This window comes from Prorops nasuta, unplaced genomic scaffold, assembly GCF_024137725.1.
Source record: "Prorops nasuta isolate Cenicafe-Biocafe unplaced genomic scaffold, Cenicafe_Pnas_1.2 PNAS00021, whole genome shotgun sequence".
In the NCBI taxonomy this organism is placed as follows: domain Eukaryota; kingdom Metazoa; phylum Arthropoda; class Insecta; order Hymenoptera; family Bethylidae; genus Prorops; species Prorops nasuta.
In genome coordinates this window covers 533,402-557,818 of record NW_027116818.1, presented here as the reverse complement: position 1 = coordinate 557,818, position 24,417 = coordinate 533,402, and the positions used below count along the sequence as shown (strand labels likewise).

The 24,417-nt window shown below is 37.8% G+C and overlaps 1 long non-coding RNA gene across 1 annotated transcript in view; it reads right to left on the bottom strand.

Moving 5' to 3' along the window:
• Positions 1 to 2,342: 2,342 nt before the first annotated feature.
• The window catches only part of LOC136781147 (uncharacterized), a 40,844-nt gene continuing 18,769 nt past the window's right edge, over positions 2,343 to 24,417 (bottom strand). The window contains exons 2-4 of the long non-coding RNA XR_010823873.1: positions 3,420 to 3,655; positions 3,152 to 3,351; positions 2,343 to 3,020 (exon numbers count right to left, since the gene is read on the bottom strand). This is a non-coding gene — a long non-coding RNA (uncharacterized lncRNA). The remainder of the gene's footprint in view (positions 3,021 to 3,151; positions 3,352 to 3,419; positions 3,656 to 24,417) is intronic.

Here is a 24,417-nt window from a genome sequence, read left to right as displayed (position 1 = left end):
GCGATAATTTCTCGACAAACGTCTCGCGAAACGAGCATCAGTATCAAAATATTAGTCAAAGTTTAACTGACGTTGTACGAGGCATCCGGTTCACTCGCGTCAAAGCGATAAATTCTCGTTGATTTAATGATTTAAAGAATAAAATTCTTGTCAACTTTTTTTTGCTTTAATTATTAACTGAAGAATTATATAATTAGAGATGAATTTTTAATTCGAGACTTTACACTTATAGAACTATCTCCTGGCCTGCTCGCATTGTTCTGGTATTGTTTTATAAAACTCTGAATTAGTAGAAAACTTCGAAATAAGCAACTAGTATATTAATTCTGAATAATATTCATTCGAGGATTGTGGATAAACAAATTTAATTAGAATTTTACTTTTTAATTAATTAACTTTGCTATGAATTAATTGAATACGCAACTTATATATTTTACATACAACGCTTTCAACATTGTAAGTTATCAACCTTTTATTTTTATAATAACAGTCAATTAAAATAATTGTAATAGAATTGTGTGTTTAGGTTTTATTACAGATTTTTCTTTGTTAGAAGAAATTTTTAGTAGAAATACATAGGTCTATATAAGAAGCTTTGCAAATTTTTGTATGCAATCTCCACCCTATTCCTTCGAATTCATTGCGTGAAATGCCGGCTGGCTCGAAACGAGTAATGGATTTCAGCAGAAATAGTTGGAACGATTGTGAGCCAACTGCGTTGCTGAAAAATTGACAATGGAAATCAATTTAGCGAACAATTCAAAGTCGAGAAACTATATCATAATGGACTTTTAGTCAGTGCCAAAGATTCGGGGACACTTTATATGCGCGCAAGGTCACAGTTACGCTATATACGTTAACTAATTAATTACATAGATTCAAAGCTTATTGCTGTCGAAAGTCCCAATAACTATATTGAGAAAATAAAACTATGTAAGATTTGCCATGATACATATGGTACCTCAAATCTCCTCTATTGCGGGATGACAATATTTTAATTTTAAAATGTAGAATTGCTAAAATAATAAATGTTACAGTGTAAGAGCCAGCCTAGTAAATTTACTGAAATTGTCTTTAATACAAGCAATAATTTGCTATTTAGCAATTGAGAGGGTAATTTGTTTTTTTCGTACACACACACACACTAAATTTTACTGTTCTGCACTATAATAATTATAATTTCAGAATCACAAGGCGATATGGTTCTACGTAAAACTCTAAGGACTACCTTCGTATTAGAGCAATGTTCAATGTTCCGTGGAAAATTCGTAATTTTTGCTAAATCGCAAAATCCACTTTGTTCCTTTCCTATAAATATATATATGTATTTAAATAACATTCAAAATATCCTTGCATTGAAATATCACTGGTGAAATTTAAAAAAATTCCTTACTGAAACGATTATTGTTTTTTTGCAATTAAAATCGCTGTGCAATTTACAAAATGATCTGTTTTTCATAAACACTATGATTCGTAATTGATGGTATAGAGGAAATGTGAAATTACGAGCAAAATTGGTATAAAATATTAATGAATTGGCAGTTTAATCGAATATAAGGGAGCACGTAAAATGCTTTTGATGGTTGCTTCCATTTATTCGCGGCGTCTCTTTCGCGTGAAAAGGCATTTTCACTCTTTTTTTCCGGCCTGGGGAAAGAGACGACAGAATAAATGACACAATAGTTGAGCGAGGCTTTCTTTGCTATTCAGCATCGACGACAACGGTGTCCAATGACGTATTTCTGCAATAGTTTCCTCCTCGTTCATTGCGTAATTCACTACTGTTACCTTCTTACATCGACCTATGTTCTCACTAATAAACGCTTCGTAACGTAATATACAGCATGAGACACACATGGTTGAGGAAAACCTTGGCACTGTTAAAGTTTGAATATTTGGTTATTCGATGTAAGAGATTGGTATATTATTCTAATATTAATATTTTTACAAAAATTTAACTATTGCTAATCTCGTGTCTGAGAAAATTGCCAGTCATCCAAAACGTTCCGTCTGGCTGCGGCGTGTAAACAAAATGTCAATTGTCATAATCAATGTCAATATATAAACGTGTGATTGTAAAAAAGATTTTCTTCCAACCAGATGATTCACCTTAAACGTATCCACGTCGTGCTACGATCCACGAGGATTGATAATAAAATTATCAATGCAAAAATAAGATAACTAAATAAAACATATTCCAATTTACAGTGGAACTTGTGTTTATTATTTAAAATTAATATCCGGTGTATGTTAAGAGTGCGGGTGATAAAGTATCAAATTTATTTCTTTATGAAAAGTATATGCTACATATTTTCAGTCTTACGTGTATATAGGTTATTTGACTTAAGTATGATGAATTTATAATGGTATTAATAAATGTTCGTATAAAAATACCAAAAATATCAAGGTTATATTTATCCACGTGAGAGATTTCCAGTATCCAATCAGTAAAGTAAACTCATAATTCATAGTTTTATCGCGATTCGAGTGAGCTCCACTTTATCCCGTTATATATCGTCGCTTGCCCTAGTAAGAGGAGCGTTACAAGTGTATCTATGTTAGTATGTAAGGAAACATCCCGTAAATTAGTCGCCTATTCAGCAGATATCACTAAAGAGGGGTTGAACACTTTCTATACGAACCACCAAAATGTCAAGGTTTAACTACCAGTATAACAGACCCCTTAATTCTCTCTCTCTCTCTCTCTCTCTCTCTCTCTCTCTCGAGAAAATAATAAATCAAAAAATTCAAACCTTTCTCACGCCCCATTTCACACTAATAGTAGTAAATCATATACATATAACGTGATAATATATATATATATAATTTAAAGATACAAAGATTTTACATAGTGTCGATGTAAATATTATATTGCTCAATTAAAGTTAAACATATATAAAAAATATTTTTATTTAATGACACGTGGCGGACGAGCTGACCAAGTTAGCTATTAAAACTGGGGAATTACAAAGGCGAGGTTGCAAGTTTGGCCAGTTTTATCTGCCTCTCGCAAGATGCACCTAGAACGTAATTAGTGGAAAGTTTCAGTATTTACCGAACCTTAGAATTGAAATATGCATAGACCGAGGACAAATTTAAGGCAAAGACGAGGAAAAGTCAGGAGGCACGAACTTAAGCTACTTAGTCTTACAGTTTCGGAGAGTCCCTGGCTGATGTTCAAATGAAAAGTCTATTATTTCGACTGGAAGTTTGCTGGAAAGAAGCAGAATCCATCTGAAATATAGATTAATTCCCACAGGCTCCACAGAGGCTCCACAGTTGACAAAATCCAAGCAGGATAGTCGAGTTGAATTTCACTCTCGATTTTTACTCCTTTGTTTCTTCGTTCCCCTATAAAATAAAATGCCTTGGCAGTTAAACTAAAAACTTTACGTTTTGCTCGACGACGGGTCGCTTACTGAAACGCCGTAGAGTTGCAAAGTTATAGTGCGTCTTCCATGTGACGTATGGCGAAATGAGAAAATTCCTTTCTGCCCGATGTGCCAACACCGAACCAACATATATATGTATATATCACCTAACAATTCTTGCAGCATTTCGCCCTTATTTCCAGAATTAAACTCAATTTATGTATTTTTATCCAGGAAACATAAAAATTCCATCTGATTCACCCAAGGGAGACTCTTGGGAAAAGCTGAAAATAAAGAGAGGAAGAAAAATTATTATTATTCACATATAACACACACCATGATTAGATCCCTTGATCCTTTGAAATATCAAATGTCAATATAACTTCTTATTCTCTTTTTACCATTTTCTTCAAGTAAATAAAACAATATCGCGTTATTCTAGAAACACGACAACTACATCCTGTTAAACTACAATGAAAGCACGCAGTTAAGAAAGCAGTGGGGGTCTAATTGCACAGCTTATACCGCTGAATTATGCTCCTAATGCATAACTTTGCATGGAAGTAACAACGCGACTGTCTACTGCTTCCTTGTACCACGTATAGTATATACAACGTAGTGTATATAGGAACCGAAATTCTAGTCGTGCAGAATTAATCTGCTCGACCTGCCTCCTACCGAATGTGCAAACTCCTATACTGTTACCAAAACATCCACAGCTTTATTGGATATATTCCTATATATAAGCATGTGCTGTTATATTTCCCTCGCACGACATTCAAATTCCATTTTGTTGAAATATTAAGAAATTATTCAATTTTTATTCTTTTAAATAGTTTGTCACACGCTATACTATATATAATTTTGCATAGGGATAAAAGAGCCAATGATATTGAGGGATAATTGTGATAAGAGAGGGGCTGGAGTGCTATCAAGAAAAATCTACCACGCCCCGCAAGTGTTGCGAATGATTACGTTGATCGTACACGATCGAGAAAATTGGCTCCAACTGCCACTCTTTACGGCTTTCCGCGGAGCGTGGGGATTTAAAGAAGACCTCAAGTTTTGAAAGGAACGTTTTTTTAAAGGCTCTTTCGAACCAGGCTGAATAAAGAAAAGAGTTCCTGTGGCATTATACTAAAAGAAATCAGAGGAAAATTCGATTCTCTGAAATAATCCTTGGGAGTATCACAACTTCCAAATGCACACATTGCCAGATTTATCCATGACTCGTTTCTATAATAATCAAAGTAAAGCCTGCAGCGAACCAGGCAATATACTAATTCGCCAATCGAGCTCCTTAAGCTCTTATTTCAAGTATTTAGACGACAGGACTATATTAGTAAACAATATTCTGCAGTGGGACGGAATGCAACTATAGTCCGTCGTTATAAATAAAAATTAATAAAAAAATGGAAAACCGTTTGAAATTTTTCACAGCTGAAGAGGGCTGTCGTGCCGAAAAGCATGCGTGATCGTCCGAATCGAGCTTGGATCTTGCCAAAATGGAGACTTTCCTGTGCAGCTTTTTCACTCTTCCTGGTTCCGTGGCAGCTTCGATGCTGATTTAACGAGCGAGTAGCACGAAAATCCTCGCCCCACCACCATCCACCTCTTTGCTCCATTTAAACTTCAATACTTTGATCAAGAATTCGTAAATAATAATTATTGTTGCTGTGTAAAAATTTCTGTTGGCGATGTTGTTTTTGTTTATAACAGCCAGACTTGTTTATAGCTATAATGTTTTGATTCCCAATAGTACACGGTTATAATAAATAAAGTATACGTTTCTACGTACGATTGGGATTTTCTAAGGAAAATACGTGTTCGAGTTGTTATTATGCACTACTTTGTGAATATTTACCGAAGGAAAATATGGGAAGCGTGGTAATATTGTGTCCTCAATTTCAGCACAGCACTCGGCTACTCAGCCTGCATACTTTAAACTCTTCAAACAGATCCGACAGATCCGTTGTAAGATCAAAGGGCACGTCATGTTGAAAATTGCAACGCAAGCAGAGAACAGTAACTGATGTCTACTAATCCTCAACTTGGAGCTTTACAGTTTAGCAAAGTTCGTAAAGTTGAAAACAAATTTTTGTCCCCAATTCCTCGCGATTCGATGGTCGTCAATTCCATTACAACGAATCAATTTTCAATACTATTTATATATATATATATATATATATATTTACGTCGTTGAAAAAATGATTTTTTCATGTCCTCTCCCCTATCGTGAAATTCTCTACATTTAATATGAACACTTTTAAATTAATTTCTAACGCAAGACGCGTAATAATATATAATATAGGTGAGTTGAAAATTTGTCCTTTGGATGACGAACAACAATTATCGCAGAGTTATATTGATCGATGTTACTAAGTGCAAACGGCAGCAACGTCAGATGCAGTTGCAATAGCAGCTGCAGACACAGTTTCAGTGGAGCGACAGTTGCACTCGTCGAAACGGCAGTTCATGATCCGATTAAGATTTATTATTCGACGAGGCGCGTGCACACCTGTGCCTATTCGTGAGCTGCCCGATGGAATCCCGAGGCGCTCATGCGGTTTACGTTCTGCTTTTACGAGTTGACGCCATTTTCCAACGCCTTCTTCATGAACAATCGACATAAAACTTGTCTAATCCTCGAGTAGCCCACTAAGCTGACGCTTATAAGCGGATAATAAAATACTGGTGGAAGCTTTTATTGGAATTTTGAACGATTCGAACGCACGTCGCTATTAGTTTCCAGTCAGGCAGAGTGTACTACTATATTGTATACCGGGTGAGGTTGCTATAAACTACGACTAAACGTGTAAATTAAAATAATGTGAAATGATCATTAGATAAAACATTTCTATGCCATTATTAAATGTAGCCAAAATCGAAGAAATTATCAGTGATAAAAAAACTGTTCAATAAGAGCGTGACTTCATAGTGCCTCGAGTATATAGAGTTCTGGGGCAAAATCTATGAAATATCAAAAAATGAGCAATTTATTCTACTGGTTAGTAAACAAGAAGCCTATATACGAATGATAAGACTGAAGAATGATAGGAGAAACGTTTTCCTGCAATTATATTCAAAGTACATAAATTTATAGGTTTATTGACCACCCGGTAGATGCCTATACTATACTCGATTGAACAGAAATTATAGCAGAGTGGTGAAAAGGAGTGATGAAGAGGAAGGCAAGGGAGAATAAATCAAAGACTGAAAGGTTTATAGTTATAGGGATGAGAGAAGAGCGAAGGAATCCGTTGATCGCGGAGATGAAAGAGCTAGGCTGCTTGGTCGTGGAATAATTGAAAGGTCTATTCTCTTTGGTGGCTGTGGTAATGCATCTGGCAAGAGGAACAAAGGCGTAATCTCTCTCGAGACACGACGCGTTGCGGTCTCCTCGCGTGACCAAACCGCCAACACCGGCCTATCCTCCTCCCCCCTTAAGCTTCCGGTTCTTCAGCAATCCCGATCTAGCTACTAATTTCATGCTAATGGAAACAAATTTTAGCCTGTTCCTTAAGGGCGCCGGCACATTTCATCTTAATAATTACAACCCCCTCCCCATTTATCCCGACATGTATCGAGCTCCGTTCACCATCAAACGAACCACCACCACATCGAAACTAAAGTACGTGACGAAGCTCTCGAGAAATTTCACGGTACACGAGACCATACGTCTTTGCTGAATTACACGCTTATGCACCTTATCTATGATAGAGTAATCGACCTTCCTCCACTGATTAATCTCAAACCAAATAAGCTTCCTCCAGCTACAAGCTTACAAATAGCCTCGTCCGCGCGCGTTCTCTCTCTCTCTCTCTCTCTCTCTCTGTCTCTCTCTCTCTCTCTCTCTCTCACTCACTCTCACTCACTCACTCAGCAATTACATACAGACCGGAGTCTTGCCAACTATCAATTTATCAGGCCTTGTTTACTTAGACTTTATACTGATAAACCGTAAGCGAATTTCATTAGCTCTGTATTTGCACCAGAGAATGTGTACCTGATATATAGTAACATTTATATATATATATATATATATATTAGGGTGGTCGTTAAAAAAAAATTTTGACGGATCCCCAAAAACCACTAGTATTTCATGAGAAACTACAGTGGTTGAAACCTGTGGCCTGATAAATGATGGAAACACGTGCCTCAATGCGATCAAAAATAATTTTCGAAGAATTTTACAGTTTTTCGCAGATAACTCATTAAATATTCGATTCTATGAAAAGATGCATATAACCTTTTCTCTGAAGAATTAAATTCTACATAATAAAGATTCTATACATTTTTCTTCTAGAATGCATACTAATCGAGATATTGCTGAAAAATCGATTATCTTTTTCGTTTATACACATTATATTGACATATGCTCATATGAATAGTTATTCTTATTTCGCTGTAGTTACACATTTTATTTCTCTTAATTTAATAAAATATGTTAATTGTACGGTAAACTAAAAATAATTATTCATATAAACAAATCAATATAATGTGTATAAACGAAAAAGAGGATTGATTGTTCAAGAATATCTCGATTAGTATGCATTCTAGAAGAAAAATATATACAATCTTTATTATGTAGAATTTAATTCTTCAGAGAAAAGGTTATATGCATCTTTTCATAGAATCGAATATTTAATGAGTTATCTGCGAAAAACTGTAAAATTCTTCGAAAATTATATTTGATCGCATTGAGGCACGTATTTCCATCATTTGTCAGGCCACAGGTTTCAACCACTCTAGTTTCTCATCAAATACTAGTGTTTTTTAAGGATCCGCCAAAAATTTTTTTTTTAATGACCACCCTAATATATATATACGAGTATCAGAATTATTCATGGGATGCTGTGGCAACTTTGGAAATGGGACCGATTAGGAAGGAATATTTCGCGAAAAAATTGTATCTTGCTATTTTTATGAAAATCAGGGACACCCGTATAATCAGAGAGCATGGAAGCTTATTCCAAAAATAAGTTTTCGCCTTTCGCTGGCATTGATCCCACTCTCGCCCACGTTATAGGATTCGAAACTGCTGCCTGTATGGTTACCTGTTATTCCTTGCTCTTCCGTCATTCTGACTTTTCTATACATTGCTATGCTTAGATCTTTCTTTCTCTTTCATATATATATATATATATATATATATATACATATGTGTGTGTGTAGTACACGCAATCATAGCAGTGTCAATGCTCCCGTATTTTCCACCGAGATCATCCCGATTGGCTGAGTCGCGTCTGAAGAATTTCAAAAATCACTCGTCGATGTGGTCAACGCGTTCTACTCGGACGCGTACAATATATGTATATAATACGACGCGATACTTTGTTACTATTTCATTACAATAATCATTCGCACAATGCATTTTGTAAAATTATGTTTCGACAATTTTATGCAGAATCGAATGGCGTCATTAAGCAGAGTTTACGAGAATGTTGAATGTTATTTGGAACGTAGAAATATAAATGAAGAATGAAAGAGGATCGATGATGATATTTCATGGTTAGCCATGGTGTCTGTCGGAGCTGCTGTTCGCTGCGAGTCAGCATCAATCCGAGGAAGGTATTTCAGGTCAGTTATAGCTGGACGATCTCGGGTAGCGGTTATAGCAGAGAGTAGGAGGAACCGAGGAATGCGCACCACTTGGTGGAAAAGCTGATTACCCCGCAAGGTAATCCGAGAGAGTGACTCTCCTCGTGCCATTCCGCAGCCACTGCTGGCTTTTCTCCTGCTGTTTCCAGCTATCCCTGAGCATCCTTATCCCGCTCTCCATGATGGCTAAGGAGAGCATCGCGAGACCACCCAGTCTCTCTCCCCTTTCTCTCCTTTTCTAGCTCCCATCCTTCATGCATATTTAACTCGACCGCCATTCTAAATTTCTTACCGCCCACTCCTATCTCACTCTGTTCCATTTCTTACTCCTCTGAGGAATCTCGCATTTTCATATTCTCCTATCCCATTGAACCCTATATATTCTTCATTTTTAATTTCCTTCCTCCTGTTCTCCTTTTATACATTTTTATCGAACCAATTAGTCCTACAACCCTCTCTCTCTCTCTTCCTCCCTCCCCCTCCCTCTCGTTTGAAAACATTTTATGCCAAGCTTTCGTTCGCGAGTTAGCACAAATGAAAAGGAAGGATGACGTCTGGAGAGAAAGGATAGAGAAGAGATTGGAATTCATTTCGTCTTGTCACTCGGCTTCGACGTCCAATTTGCTCCAGTCGAAGACGAGGAAGACGTTTACCTTCCACCGAGAATCCAGCTCGCGCGCGTATCGTAGAAATTGATGTTTGGCTTTCGCCTGGCTCCTCCAGCCAACCTATCCAGCCCCTCAACTATAAATCGATTAAAAATCGAATATCACGAATATTATTCGCTCTCCGAAACAATTCTCAAAGAAACCAAGAGGATGACACAAATTTAACAAGAATAATGACAAACAAAAAGAAATATTTCAGGATATTTCTATGGGTTTTTAACGAAGATAGAAGAGCCAGAAATTGCAGTTCGATCTTGCGACAGGGGCTCGATTGAATAGACGTCTGATTGAAAACTACGAGCAACGACGTTTCAGGGAACGGTCCCCAGTCTCGCGATGTTATACCAATAAAATAATAATCGTAGGACCTATTTCCAAACTCTCTCAGATATCCAACATTTTAGAGTCTTAGAAATTTATATTTCTCGTACTGCACCTACATAAACTAATAAATCAGACGATATTCTATCTAATGAAATCCTTTTTAGTATATACAATATATCATAAATAGCAAAAGAAAATAAATTGTTATATAAATACAAGACATGGTATGTAAGAATTTTGGAAACAGGCTCTTGTATTTAAAATCGATCACAAAAAAGTTCGGCCCAAACGTTTCTATTTCTTATTTTTTAAATTGTATTTGTAGGATCCTCGTGTGGTGGTAGAACACGCAAAGGTTTTTACAGTACACATATGTAGGAGGAAACTCGGGCGTGTTATTGGCGCGTTCCAGCATGGAGTCTCGATTCGTTTCAAATTACGGTCTTATTTAGAGCGGTCGGACAGCGAACAAGATTGAACGACATTGGATATGCTGTGTTTACTACGGAATCAAGCTGGAGGAAGCTACGTTCTACGCAAATCACGGTGAACCAAGAGGGAGAACGGGACGGGAATTGAAGGAGACGGAGAGAATGCTACGTGAAATATTTATACGAAGAGTAGACGATGTGTGCAAAGCGCGTGTCCACCGTGTCGACTCAAACCGATGCATTGTCTTTAACCATCGGCTTCCGTTTAACAGGTTCTTCTTCCTCCTTCCTATATGTGTAGTTCTAGTCACCGCCTCTCCTGACAACCGGATGAACCATTCCGTTTCAGTACCCACCAACTTCCGGACCTAACTAAAATCGCCTACATCTCTTTCTTCTCAAAATCCATCCGATGTAAAAGAGTACTAGATCCTTATGTATTTTTGTCCAATTAGAGCTATTCAAAGAAACCTAGCTGCTAGTACAGTTAACGAATATTTCCTGTAATAGAAAGAGAGAGGAATTTAATGAAAAAAGAAAAATTGCCAATTTTACAAAATCGTTTCTCATTTCAATTTTTTACTGAGAAATAAAAATAATTTTTAGAGATGCGTCGTGAGATATAAGGAATATCGTAAAATGAATTAAAACTACGATATGGTATTTTATACAGGGACAAATAATCTAGCGATGTTTTTATCGCTGGCAGATGATGTTCGGATGCAGTGGGAGCTATTAACAAGCTCATAGCATCAGTTATATTGGCGCGGTAGGAGATTAAGTGACGTCAGAGGGTAAAAAGCTTTATTTCCACTTTTTCGGGCTTTTAATCAACGAGTGGTTTCCTCGTGTAATCCCAGGAGGGTTCACCGGTAGTGGGAGGCCCTCGCCAAAAACCTATGGGTTCGAAAAATTCGTAACGCATACGTGTATATATCCCTGTCAATCCATCTCTAACCGAATGCGTAAAAAACTCGAATCCTCCCCTTTCACAATTCTCCTCGCTCTTGAAGAAAAAAAATATAACCATAGAAAATTGACGTTCTCTAATACACTCGTTTTTTTTTTTTTTTTTCGTAACTATATGCTTCATCCCTAAACTTGCGATTGAACAAAGCGTGACCTGCATCACTCACACTCTAACACTAAATTTACCAAAAATTTTTGTATACGCGCTTGATGTGCTTAGATATAAAAAGATATATGTCACTTCACAATGATGGTAGTTTATTATTGTTAAATTAATCATTGGGTGCATGATAGTCGATAATTATAATAACGCGCGCACGCGAGTATTAATAGTCGTAAGATATATCAATGTCGTCTGTTTGAGAATAAAGTGTCTAAAGCAAAATAGAAGCTCCTTTTGGCTCCTCGGTAGAATTTATCAAATGCAAGTGAATTGAGTTGTGACAGGATCTGCTAGTGATAATGCTATTTATTTGCCAAGTCAGTCGAGATGGGGACTGGAGAGGAAGAAGCTGGAGAGTAGGCCAGGGCTCACAGCTGCTTCGGATCGGATCGTTGCAACAATAATAAATGACGTTACTCCCATTGTGCACAATGGTAATTAATTACTTATGCGCATCAGCTTGTAATTTTGCCTGCCCGTTATGTCCGCGTTACGCTCGAATTATTCCACGGTGCATTTACAGTTCGTGCCGATATTTCATGATTTCAATAATTTCTTAAATTGCATCGTTGTTCCAGCAGAATTATAACTTTTCGCGAGATCGCGTGTTCCTCGTTCTCGTGATCCTTTAATATGAACACGCATAATATATTATACCTATATAGGCGCCTATAGCAGAGAATTGATTTTTCCTGTGTCTCCTGAACTTGTGCACGCCAAAACTAAATCACTGGCTTTAGACTCGTTTAATTTGAACACCTGGACCAAATTTCCATTATATTCGACCAATCGAATTTAAAAATGAGGGAAATAATGTTATATTTGCAAAATTCGTTTATAGGCTGATTCGAAGCGCGTGTCAATTCCAACTGACAGCACTTTGCCAGTGTTGATTCTGCTCGTGAGAATAGGATATACACGCGTTAATGTATCATCAAACATTTGCCTCGCAGGCAAATATAAGTAAGTACCAGCATTTCTATCCAGTTTCGATAACTATGAATCTATAAATACAACTGCTGCAACGTCATCCTCTCGATTATATAAATCGTATCACCAACTAGGTTGAATTTTCTGAATATCGCAATCAAGTATGGGTCATTTACGAAAAAAACCTGTGTGAAATGGAGCGGCGATGAAAAATCCACAAAATTATGGACGTTTGCAGGGTACGTAGGAGCTAGGCTATACTACATAAGTTATCGTGTACGTGCGTTGGGCTGCGTTCGACAGTCGATGAAGCGCAATCGGTCGCAGTTTAACGGTTATGTGAGCTGAAATTACGATTTGCGGTTCGACATTAAGCTCCATACCGCGACCTTAATCACCAAACTCTTGCCATTACGATAAAGCGGAATTTTCTCTGCTTACAATCGGCAAATCCGCGTGGGTCAATTAAATCTAGAGAAGCGTGTCGTTTTTTCCCAAAAGCTTTGCATTTCAACCGAGTCTCTTGTCACGCTTTTTTTCTATATTTATAGGATTATATATGTATACATATACATAAGTATAAATGGATCAGAAGGGGAAAAGAAAAATTAAGCCAGTTTTAACAATGCAAGTTGTAGGGGCAATTTTGCTCAGTTGGGGAGAAAGGTTAGAAAAAAGGAAAGACCGAATTTCATAGTGGATGCGAGCTTTTCCGTATTTTCTATACGTTGTTTTCTAGTTTAAGGGGCAGAAAAGGTGGGGGGGGGGGGGTGGAGTAGGTTTCGCGCGGTGTGGCACAGCTGTGACAGAGAAGGCAAAAGAGGACAGCTTTGAAGCGTCGACTGGCAAGAGCACAATGAAGTGTAATTTTTGCAGGCGCGCTTTTATTTCGCGCTCTTTCATTTCCCGAACCATTTCGCAATTAAGGACGACGAAACGAACTTTCGATGCTCGAAACTCGTCAGTCTCCAATGTGCCACTATTGTTTCCGCAAGAATAATTAAGGGCTTGGTCACCTTGTCGAAAAAAGTACTCGATGGGGTCTAAATAATTGCACTAATTGTTCCAAGAATAAAAAGCGTTCGAACAATTAATTCTCACCCGCGATGGAAAGACTATTTAAAAAAATTCCTGCCCTCTAAGCTTTCAAAATAATTTAACTAGGTCCAAATAAAAGAATCGAGTACTTATATATACATATATATGTTGAACAGAGACTAAACATTTGATCAAGCGGAAAGGAACTTAATTATCAATTTTAAGCTGAGAACGGATTCTGGCAATTTAGGTAAAAGAGAAAGCTAGAGAGTTTTCTCATGGAGCTTTAATCAGACGAGAAAAGCTCCGGCCATAATTAGGAGATCCCTTAATTACATTTTCAAGTTGAATTGTTCGTGCAGTGATAATGAGCGATGACTGTTCGGTTTTATTAAACTGTTTTATTCGATACGTATACGTGTGTAAGAAAGATGTGTCGTGAAAGAATTAATCGCAGGACGAGATTACCTTTAGAATTCATTCTCGTAATTAATGAACGAATTGAACGGTGATACAGAATTCTTTGAGGAAATCTGTTAGATATACAAACTTTCGGATAATTACTGCTCGATTGTGGCCTAAGAAAGATAAAGCTTATTCTATCGATATTACAAAGGACCAAGGCTCCGACTCCATCTTGTCCTTGCATGGAAGCAAAGCCAGAGTCATCAGCGTGTAATCAATTTCAAGGGAAGAACAATGCCTGAAATGTAATTAATCGCTTGGATTCTAAATGAGCCAGCTCAACTATTATTGTCATTCGTCTTCTTAGAATATATTATTGGCGCGCGACCGTGCTTAAGTACAATGCGAGTCCTTACGCACCCTTCGATAATTAACCCTTTTGCCCCAAGGACCTGCCTTTTATCCAAGAGACCTGCTTTTATCAACTTGTGCAAAACTATCAATTAAAATGTAGATTTGTATCGATTGAAAATATAAATGATTAATGTCACACAAAGAACAAGTTTTTGGTAATTACCATTGATTGCTAAATTTCATATCGGTTTATAGAAAAGTAATACATAAATGGGTGATTAAGCTGATTAGATTATAACAAGCATGAATCTATAGATATATCGTCATTGTCCAAATAATGAGCTGTTAATATATCAGAGTTTATACACTCAAATATACTCGATCCATATCTATTCACTAAAGAAATACTGATCACTCTGCACTAATTACGTGAAAAAAAAATTAACCTTCAGGCTTACAATTCACGTACATCTCTCGATACATGTTTCAATATCCCTAGCATTAGGGGAAATATATCGATTATTCAACGCACTCTTCTCAATTCTGCGAACAAAAATGGAAAGTTATATCTGGGAAGAAGAGGTTTCCCTTGTAAAGCGACGGTTTTAAGCGTAAGAATTGAAAGATAATGAGGGAGGACACGCGAGTAATTGGAAACTATCGGATGGTCGACGGGACGAGTATCAAGTGGTGTAACCCAACGCCATGACTGACAGGAAAAGCAGACTACGCCATATATGTAGGTAGAAGATATAATGCGTTAGTTTAAAATTGCAGTTTTTTAATCACACGTTTAAAGCAGGATCATAAAAAATCTTTTATGATTCTAATCGTAAAAAAATTCTATAACGTTAACTAAATCATCGTGACAAAGAGCAGTCGCGTGCATCGTAAGTCTCCACGACCTTAAACGCGAGGACCCAGCGATCTTTCGCCAACGCCCAGCGACTGCTCTATTCATCACCAAAATTCTTCCACGACGGTCCTCTTGGTGACTTTAATCGCTTCGTCGGAATACTCCTGTGGTTTCAATCTCACAAATACTCTAATAATTAGTAGTAGAGAATCACTGTGTGAAGTTGGAGTTGTGGTAAGAGTCGTCAGGAAACTATATATATTATATGTGTATAATCTTCGTTAATTGTATTGCACCGATTCTAATGAAAAGGAGGAAAAACTTCAAGAGTTCCATAGGGCAAAGCCTCCTCTTCCATTTATTCCACATGCCATTGTTCGGTAAATACTTTTGGAGATAAGAAAATTGAACTACGTGGTAAAATATCCTTCTCATCAGAGCCGCAGTCCTATATCGATGGATGGATTCTATCTCATCCTGAGAATGTATGTACATCGGGAACTGTACGTGTATAGGCTTTAGAAAAATCGACTAGAAAATTCCAGATAGACCAACCATCTCTATATATAGTAAAGCTATCCAACGAATATCACACGACACTCCCATTTCTCGATAACCATTTCTTACATATTCAAAGCTTCTCTATATCTGGGAAGAGAACAGGAGGATAGGATAAAAATCCTTATTATATTCTTATAATAAAAGCTTTTGCAGAATATATTTATTTATGAAAAATTTTAAAGAATAAGTCCATTAAGTTTTTAATAAATATCTTTCAATGGCTCACATAATTTGCCACTGATTTATTGTTATTTAAATTAGTTTTATATCATTATATGCAGATTGCTATTGGAATTCATAACACGCGTGGATTATTCAATGGAGTCCACGCTTTTTGGCCAATTTCTCTATGGAGTCCAATATATATATATATAATACATCAAATTTGGCACAATAAGATACGCGAGCAATTTGCATAATTTCCAAATTAATCTTGGACGACTTTTTGAAAGCACCCGGTGCATTGCGCACGTGATATCCTTTCTCGCGCAGGTGCATACGTGTACGCATGCATGTACACGCACGATACCACACGAATAAGCATTTGCATAATGCAACCTGATACGGCTGGCAAACCAGCTCGTATCGCTACTGAAATAATTCTGGAATTATTCCGCTCCGAAAGAAAGCTGTACGAAACTGGAGAGTCTCTCTCGCTCGATATAGTCCTTTGGATTATATTCCGCAGCATTTACAAGCAACCGTCAAATCTGCAGTATTATATATATATATATATATATATATATATATATAGCGTCGTCCTTAGAGCTCTCAAAGTACCCACAACTGCTGTTACACTCCAACGTTTTTAGAATCGTGTTAATGCCACTACCTCGACCAAATCTACACCAGTGCAGTAATAACGCGTCCTGTAGCTATAACTGCTTTTCTGAAAATGGACAAACCCCCAACTGGCTCCTAACGATTTTAGTTCTCCCCTTGTAGATTTATCGAGTGAGAAACAACGATGGTCGAGCAAAATCCAATTTAGTCACGAATAATGCTCTTTATAACATTTTGTTATAATATATCTGCCATTATTTGTATATATTGAAATAAACTTTTCTCAATATTCCTGTGAATTCTATATCGTTGCTCATCAGCATGCAAACGAGAAAAAATTTCTTTGATTTATTTAAACAAAGTTGCCTTTCAGGTATAGAAATAGCAGTTTACTTGCTTTGTAAAATTACATTCGAGCATTAGTAGCGAAAGAAAATAAAAAAATACAAACGCGACGTTGGATAAGAAGGAGTAGGATAACAATAATAATTTTCAATAGCAATTTCCAGATGTCTCAAGGTGCTGGAAATATTTCTTCGTCGGTGTATATAAGAAATACGCTTTTTTTCAATGAGAATTCTGCATCTGACGACGTTCCTTCTGCTCTCTTCTTCCCACCGTCACTAAAAAGCACAAAAAAAAAGGAGAATAAAAGAAAAGACAAAAAAAGGCAGACCGGATCAGCGAGCCGGAAGTAAAGACTGGGGCAGCTTTGCAATATTGAAATATTGAGATACGCTACGTATACTTGAATAAGCATCGCCACTTCTTTAACCACTTTCCGCGTTCTCCGCAGTTGTTGCTTTATTCCGAGTGGTTCGTCGACGAAAGGTAGACAGAACGAATCCTATAATAAAACAGGATTTTTCTTCGTTGTTGTCGTCGATCGATAATTGCTCCGAGCTTTTTTTGTAATTGGAGCTTTTCAGGAGCTTCCGGTAGATTGAAGACGTCTGGTGAGAAATCGCGCTTTTACCGAATTCCACGCGATGGCAGGAACAAAGAGGTATAAAAGCGATAAGGAAAAACAGAAAGAGATGCTTTTGGGGAAAATTTAAGGAACGTGAAGCGGTGACCCGGAAACTGGAGTGGAGCCAACGACAGAACTGTGCGGTTATGGAGTGGCGTGGCACGTACGTTAAATTGCACCTATTTATGGCCACGTGGAGGTAAGACTGGAACATATATATATATATATAGGGGAAGCCCGGGCAAAGCGGGTACCCCGCCTAAAGCGGGTCACTGTCCTTAGACTTTTATGTAAACAATAAGTGTTAATATTTTGATTTGGTGATATTGATACAACAGTTATGAATGTAAATTAGTAGCATTTCGTCGGCAGAGACGTATTCTATAAAAGTAGTGGCAATTAAATCAGTTTTGTTGACGCCGATAAAAATTTTAAAGGTTAGTTTTTTCTAGATCATTTAAAAAGTATTATAATTATTTCTTTATTCTTGATACTATTTCGAACCAGCGTTATTTAGCTTTAAAATAATATGCGAAAATATTGTTTTGGATAATTTTCTTAAAAGTTATAATTATTTAACTAAAAAGTGTACTCTCGGGCAAAGCGAGTCAAAAACACTTTTTTTTATTCTTTGCATAAACAAAAATTATGAAATTAAATGTTGTTGATTGTTTTATTACTTTATAGTCAGATAATTACCCTGACTAATGACACCGAGAATGTTTGATTATCAATTAAAAACGCAGTTTTCTTGATCTACAAAGCTTAAGTGGCCCGCTTTGGGCTACCTTCCCCTATATAGCTCTAGAGCGCACATTGAATAGAAAGAGTAGGAAAGAGGACCATTGTGCAAAGGAAAAGGTTAAATCTGAGAGACAGCTTCACCCAGCAATCCATATCGGTGGAGCTTGCAAAATGAAGGGAAAGTAAATTAGATCTCGAACAATAAAGTTTATTGACCTCGCTAAAACCTTGAGCTTTCGCGAATCGTGCAAAACTATATATCCAATGATTGCATCTTGACTGAACTCAATCGTGACATAAAAATGTCGACTCTCCTGAATCGCGTGCATTAATCATCAGGGATTAACCCAAGCTTTCTTTCTGGTTATTTGACAAATTTGACGAGTTTTGCAGAAATTGGAAACTCCGGCTGGTTTATGCAATGTGTTAAATTGCAGAAATTCGACTGGCTGGGGGAGGCACATGACGGAAAATTAGGTTATGGCAGTCGGGGCTTGTGTTCTCGCGTGGATACTCATTATCCAACGAGGCGAGCTGTCGTCGGGTTACCCTCTTGTGTATTTGCACGTGCGTGTGTCCGAATTTGCGTTCGTATATGCATCTCTCTCCACACTCTCCACTGTCTAGCAACCGCACGTGGTACACACACGTTTGATTCCATGTGTCTTTGTGGTACGTTGCAACTGACACAATGACGGATTGTGCATCCGAATGTGTCTCCCACGACTGCGCCACTACGTCATTTATTTAATAGCTTCGTTGTGTGTATCAGCTACCCCTCTCCTTTCTGACGTCACTCGAGCAATCGTCAAATCCTTATTCACCAAGGCTTCGATTACTTTCCTTCTCTAAGTTGTCCCTAATCATCCTTCCAACATTTTCCAATATCTCAATCTTCTTTTTCATGAAGTATTATCATTCTTTCGAGCATGTAATGAGACTTTGGTAGTTTTTTCGTACTTTACGTAAACGCAACTTACCTACTTCAAGACAAATGTTTACATTTTACCATGTACGTCATTCACGTACAGTACTTACGGTATATACATTGAAAACCCGTCAAGGAAGGCATCACGCTATATTGCACGACTTAATTACCGACGCTTCGTAATTAATTATCGCTGTAACGTATTCCATCTGTATTCTCTCTATAACGCAAACACAATAGACGATAAAACATACATGTGTAAAAATATTTCTAGCTTTTCAGCGTGAACAACCCGAAATGATACTAAACTTTTCTAGAAAGTTCCTGCAATTATTCGATAAATCGTTAAAAATGCCTTCTCACCATAGCAAGGTTCGCCTTGTGCATAACAGTGCAAACACGATTGAGTGAGAATGTGTAATTGTATACGTACGGAACAAAAAAAAACCAAAATGACAAAAGGTGTCGATAGGTAAACCTGATAGTACGCCTCTGCACTGCTATACAAATTTTCATGTTAATGTCACTGTGTTGGTATATGCACAGAGCGAATAGGAGATTTTTCTGTGACAGTGGGCTAAATTGGTTATAGAGGATTTCAATAGAAGGAATTTTCGTTGATTAACCTTTCGTCAAAAACTGATGCTAAACATTTTTATGAAGTTCTCCTTACACTGAGAAAAACATTAATTTTAATCAATCATGCTTTGAATAGTCCTAGCGTAATTATTTACTCGATATTAATTAATGATCTTTAATTTACATTGATTAAATCTTACCTGAATTAATTGATATATTAATACAGTTACTAAAATATATTGATTGATTTTATATCGAAGCACTTGATTTCATTTGCACTATCAGAAACTTATTATTTTATTTTACGACCAGCTTTCTTCGAATTGGAAATTCTAACCAATGTTCGCCTACACAAAAGTTTTCTTTCCAAATATTCTTTCTATTCCCATTCCGCAATCCCTTAAAATTGGGCCCAATGCCTCTTTAAGCACCCAGTACAGTTTGAACAGAGAGATAAAACAATTGTTAATTCAAGGCACAATTTTTATATCAATAAAATTTTTATTATTACTCGCAGGTTTTATGGAGGTGTAAATTGTGGACGTTCTTTTCATTTACCACAGTTGTAATCTAGCTTCTCACTGCTGGTTGGTATATATATAACAGAAGGGTATAAAAATAACGTACAATTGTTGCATCAGTTTCGAATGCATATTCAGGTGATTAAAATGAAGTTTACCATGGCACTTTCTGAAAATATACTATGCTATAACGTCATATGTATTTCACATCGATCTTAACTTGTCGTCGCGCAATAAAGTTTGCCACGCGATTTATTGTCGCGATTACACCGTTGTTGCTTATGGAGATAAACATAACTCCTCGTTTGAGCAGATTGTCGCAGCAAGGTTTGCGTAACCTCCTTAATTACGATGATAAATCTCAAGATCCAATGGATGTTAAGGTTTTATTTGTGTTTTCCTATTCCACTTGCATAAATTACCATTTCGATAAATTCATAAATCCCACGAAGCCTCATTGATCAACCTGCAAAATCAACATGATTTTTTTGTCAACGTGAACCATTATGCGCAGTAGTATTCCTAAAGTTTCTTGTCCTGGGGGGAGGATATTTCTTCAGGTCGAAAGATGGAAATGTTGACAATTTTACAGCCTCTTGCTGAAATTACTAATAATCATTTCTAATTTTGTTATACATATATATATATATAATAGACTAGACAGTTTTTGCTTGTTATAAAAACTGAGATTTTTACTGTGGCTTCCTCGACTTGAACGAGAAAATTTGTCGCTGTCAATTAAGCTTGGTTCTTTTCATCAGTTGAAAACTTCTCAAGTTGCAACCGAGAAACATTGGAGCCGAATAATGAGTCTCTGCGTGCGCATTCGACCACGACTGCCTCCAATCGTTTGGAAACTTTTTCCAACTGGAACTTTTCTCTCCTACGTGCTTGCCCGGTGAAAAATGAAATCGATGAATATCTGCACTACGACGCGACCACTTGTTCCTTTTCTTTCCCTCTTTCTTAATACAAGACTTCAGTTTCAATTCGTGATATTCGTATTTACCCAGGCGTGTGATCGCCCACGAGTTTTAAAATCGAGCAACTCTTCGGAGGGACCCAATAAGGTACTTGCATGGGTGTTTTATAATTACCAGTGACACGTGGTAAATAGTATTAAGGATCGATTCGAGTTAATTGAGCTAAAACTGTAGAACAATGGCGATAACCACAGGTTTATTAATGGTAGAAAAGTTTTCTGAAAGAGCAAATGGGTTGAAGAGTTTAGAGAGTTTGGAACCTGTGGGTATGCACGTATGGATTTTCCTGGTGGAGGTAGTTGAATTGGATAATGTTCTAAAAGTCTACGTCGATGAATGCTATTAGCAACAAAGGACAAGCTGATATCACGTTGCTGCATCGAGTTTCATGATAATAGACATTTAATCTTATGGTAAAATGTTTCTACAGCCAAATTTTAATTCTTCCACTTTACAAGAATCAATAATTCTCTAACGATATCTGTCACTCGTCTTCTCTCCAAATAATTATTAATTATGCTAATCAGTATAATGCGCAAGCTAATACGAGCTTATTAGCAGTTAGATGAAGATTAGTTTCAACGTCGAATGTGATTTTGCAAAATGAAATTAAGTGCAGCAGCAGCAATAACCCAAGAAGAGATAAGCTAGACTATCGAGCCGAAAGATTCACTTGGCTTTCAATAAAGGAAATGACGACGGTTATCCGTGCATAATAAAACGATTATTTAAATCAGAGAAAAATTGTGTCGAATTTGTTTACTAATTCGTAGTCAACGGGACGACGGGGTCCAACTTCCCACAGAGATTAACATGCAAAACTACATTCACTAATCGTTGTAGCCCCAAAGATAACCAGATACATACATTAAAATGCTAATTATTTCGGGAGCGTGTCGGGGAGCGAGACGATAAAAGTAACAAATGACACCCTCGTTGCATCTCCGACCCTCATTAGAAACGCCTCGTGATGCTCCACTTTGCTTTCTCGTCCTCTCCCTCTCTTTAAACTTATCGCGCCAATTTCCACTCTCCAGCTTCGAACTTTCAAACTACCTCCGTCTCGCGAAACCGAGACGTTTCACGGACTAGCTCGGAAGTATCATCTGTGAGAGTATAATAAGGAGCAAAGAGAGTGGGGGATCTATTCGGCAAAGAAAATTGCAAATCTCCCTAAACATTATCGCGAACCATCGAAAATTCGTTTACCAACGACAAATAGATTCCTCTACATCTCAGCTATGTATATAGTATACATGCTTTATATATGTATATATACGTTATAGAACAAACCAGATCAAAGCAACCTGTAACTTTTGCCGCTCGTTAACACGATTCACGTACTCCGACGCTTGTTAACAGACATGCAGACCTGAACGTGGAATGTAAGCCCTTTTCCACTGCAGCACGCTGGAAAATTTAACGAACGAGAAGCAAAAATTAAAAAATACCTCGTTTAGTTACAAGAATAATTGCTACTGTTGTGCAATTTTAAAAAGAAAGCTCTTAAAATTCAATCGATTCTTCATAGTTACAACTGCAGTGAAATACAAATGTCGCTACAGTAACAACGCTACGCGATTGGCTTAATTTCCACTTCCCTTTTTATTTCGTTTCTCGTGTATAATGTTAAATCGTAGCTTTGCAATGACCATGCGACTGTTGGTTATATCCTTTAGCTTTTCGAAGTGTTCGGTCGTAGCTAGTGGAATGAGAAAACAATGGCGGAGGTAAGACTGCAGGCGCAGCTGGCAATTATCGCTCCAAGTGCAAACTCGTTAGAACGCTTTAAAGACGGCCGTTACGTCTTCGCGGAAGTCCCGCTGCGGAATGCCGGAGAAATAGAAACATATTTGCCACGCGATAACTCTTAGGGACGAGTGTTCGAAAAAAGAATCCACCTCGTTCTATAGATTCGTACCGGAAGATAGTACGCAGAACTCTGAAAGGTGCAATTGCAAACAGATCGGTTTGCTCGCAAAGATATATTAACATATTAGGAGGAATTAACAGGAAAAAGGGGAGAATAATATATATGATATTATTGATTATAACCTATCATAAGTACCACACACACACACACACACACACATGCATATACGATATTAAGAATAATTTCATTTCCAAGATGAAGATTTTCAGGATCCATTCGTCGGGTTCTTTGAAGGCTTCTTTAGCAGGTTTTCCAGGCTCGGGGAAGCAATCTGGCAAGTGTAATAGAAACGGAGCGAACGCGTCTCGCGGTAGGCAATGCTCCGGGTCGTTGAAAAATATCAAAGCAGCGAGTAGCGACGAGAGACGGGAGAAATCTCGCTCGGGGTACGGAGAGAGAAACAAAAAAATGCCAGTCGATTCCAATGGGACTGCGGCGCTAGCTAGGACATGTCACAACGAAATCCAATTCCTGCTGGGATAAGCGGAAAAGCGCACGTGGAGTGCATGTTTGCCCTTTCAAAGAGACTCCGGCTCGATCTTCGTACCCGAAACATGCCGTGATTTCTTATTGCGATATGTATCAGTTTCCGGTGCAAGATGGGAAACCACTCGAATGCTCGCGCGACTCGGATGCTCCCGGAATATATCACTCCTTCGCTCTGCCTGCTGCAGTCTTAAGAAAAACCTCTCACCTATGAAAATTAATAACGGCCGAACAATATTGCCTCTCACAGATTAAGATGATTTAATTTTAAGGAATCAAAGGCAGGGGGAACTACGGAAATAAATATGCGAGTTTTGGGATATATATAAGAGGATGTATACAGAACGGTAAATCCTTTGGTATAGTGATTAAACGTTGTGCAGAGATTGCTGGTTGGGCTAATGCGAAATAGTCTGGAGAGCATCTTGGCAATAATTTCGAGTGCTCTTCGCGTAATCCACGAACAAGAGCGAAGACGAGGTGGGATTGAGAGAAGATAGCGGTGGCGGAGGGGTGAGAGGGATGGAGGCAGATCGTGTTTGCATGCTCCGTTTAGCTCGAAGCAGCACGAGAGCCTTTTTCTCTCCGGTGACGTAGCGAACGTAGTTACAAATTAGAGCTCGAGTCTCGGTTAAATTTTTCCCTGCTCGGCCGTCACCGGCCCTCCACCCCACCCCCTTCGCCAACATTGCAACCGAGCAGCAAATATTTGCGAAAGAGCAAACGGAGCCAACGAGCCGCCGCTCTTTTAAATCGTCCACGTCACAGCGCGCGCGAGATACCACGCTATTATTCCCTCAGCCTTTTCCGCTCGTTCCA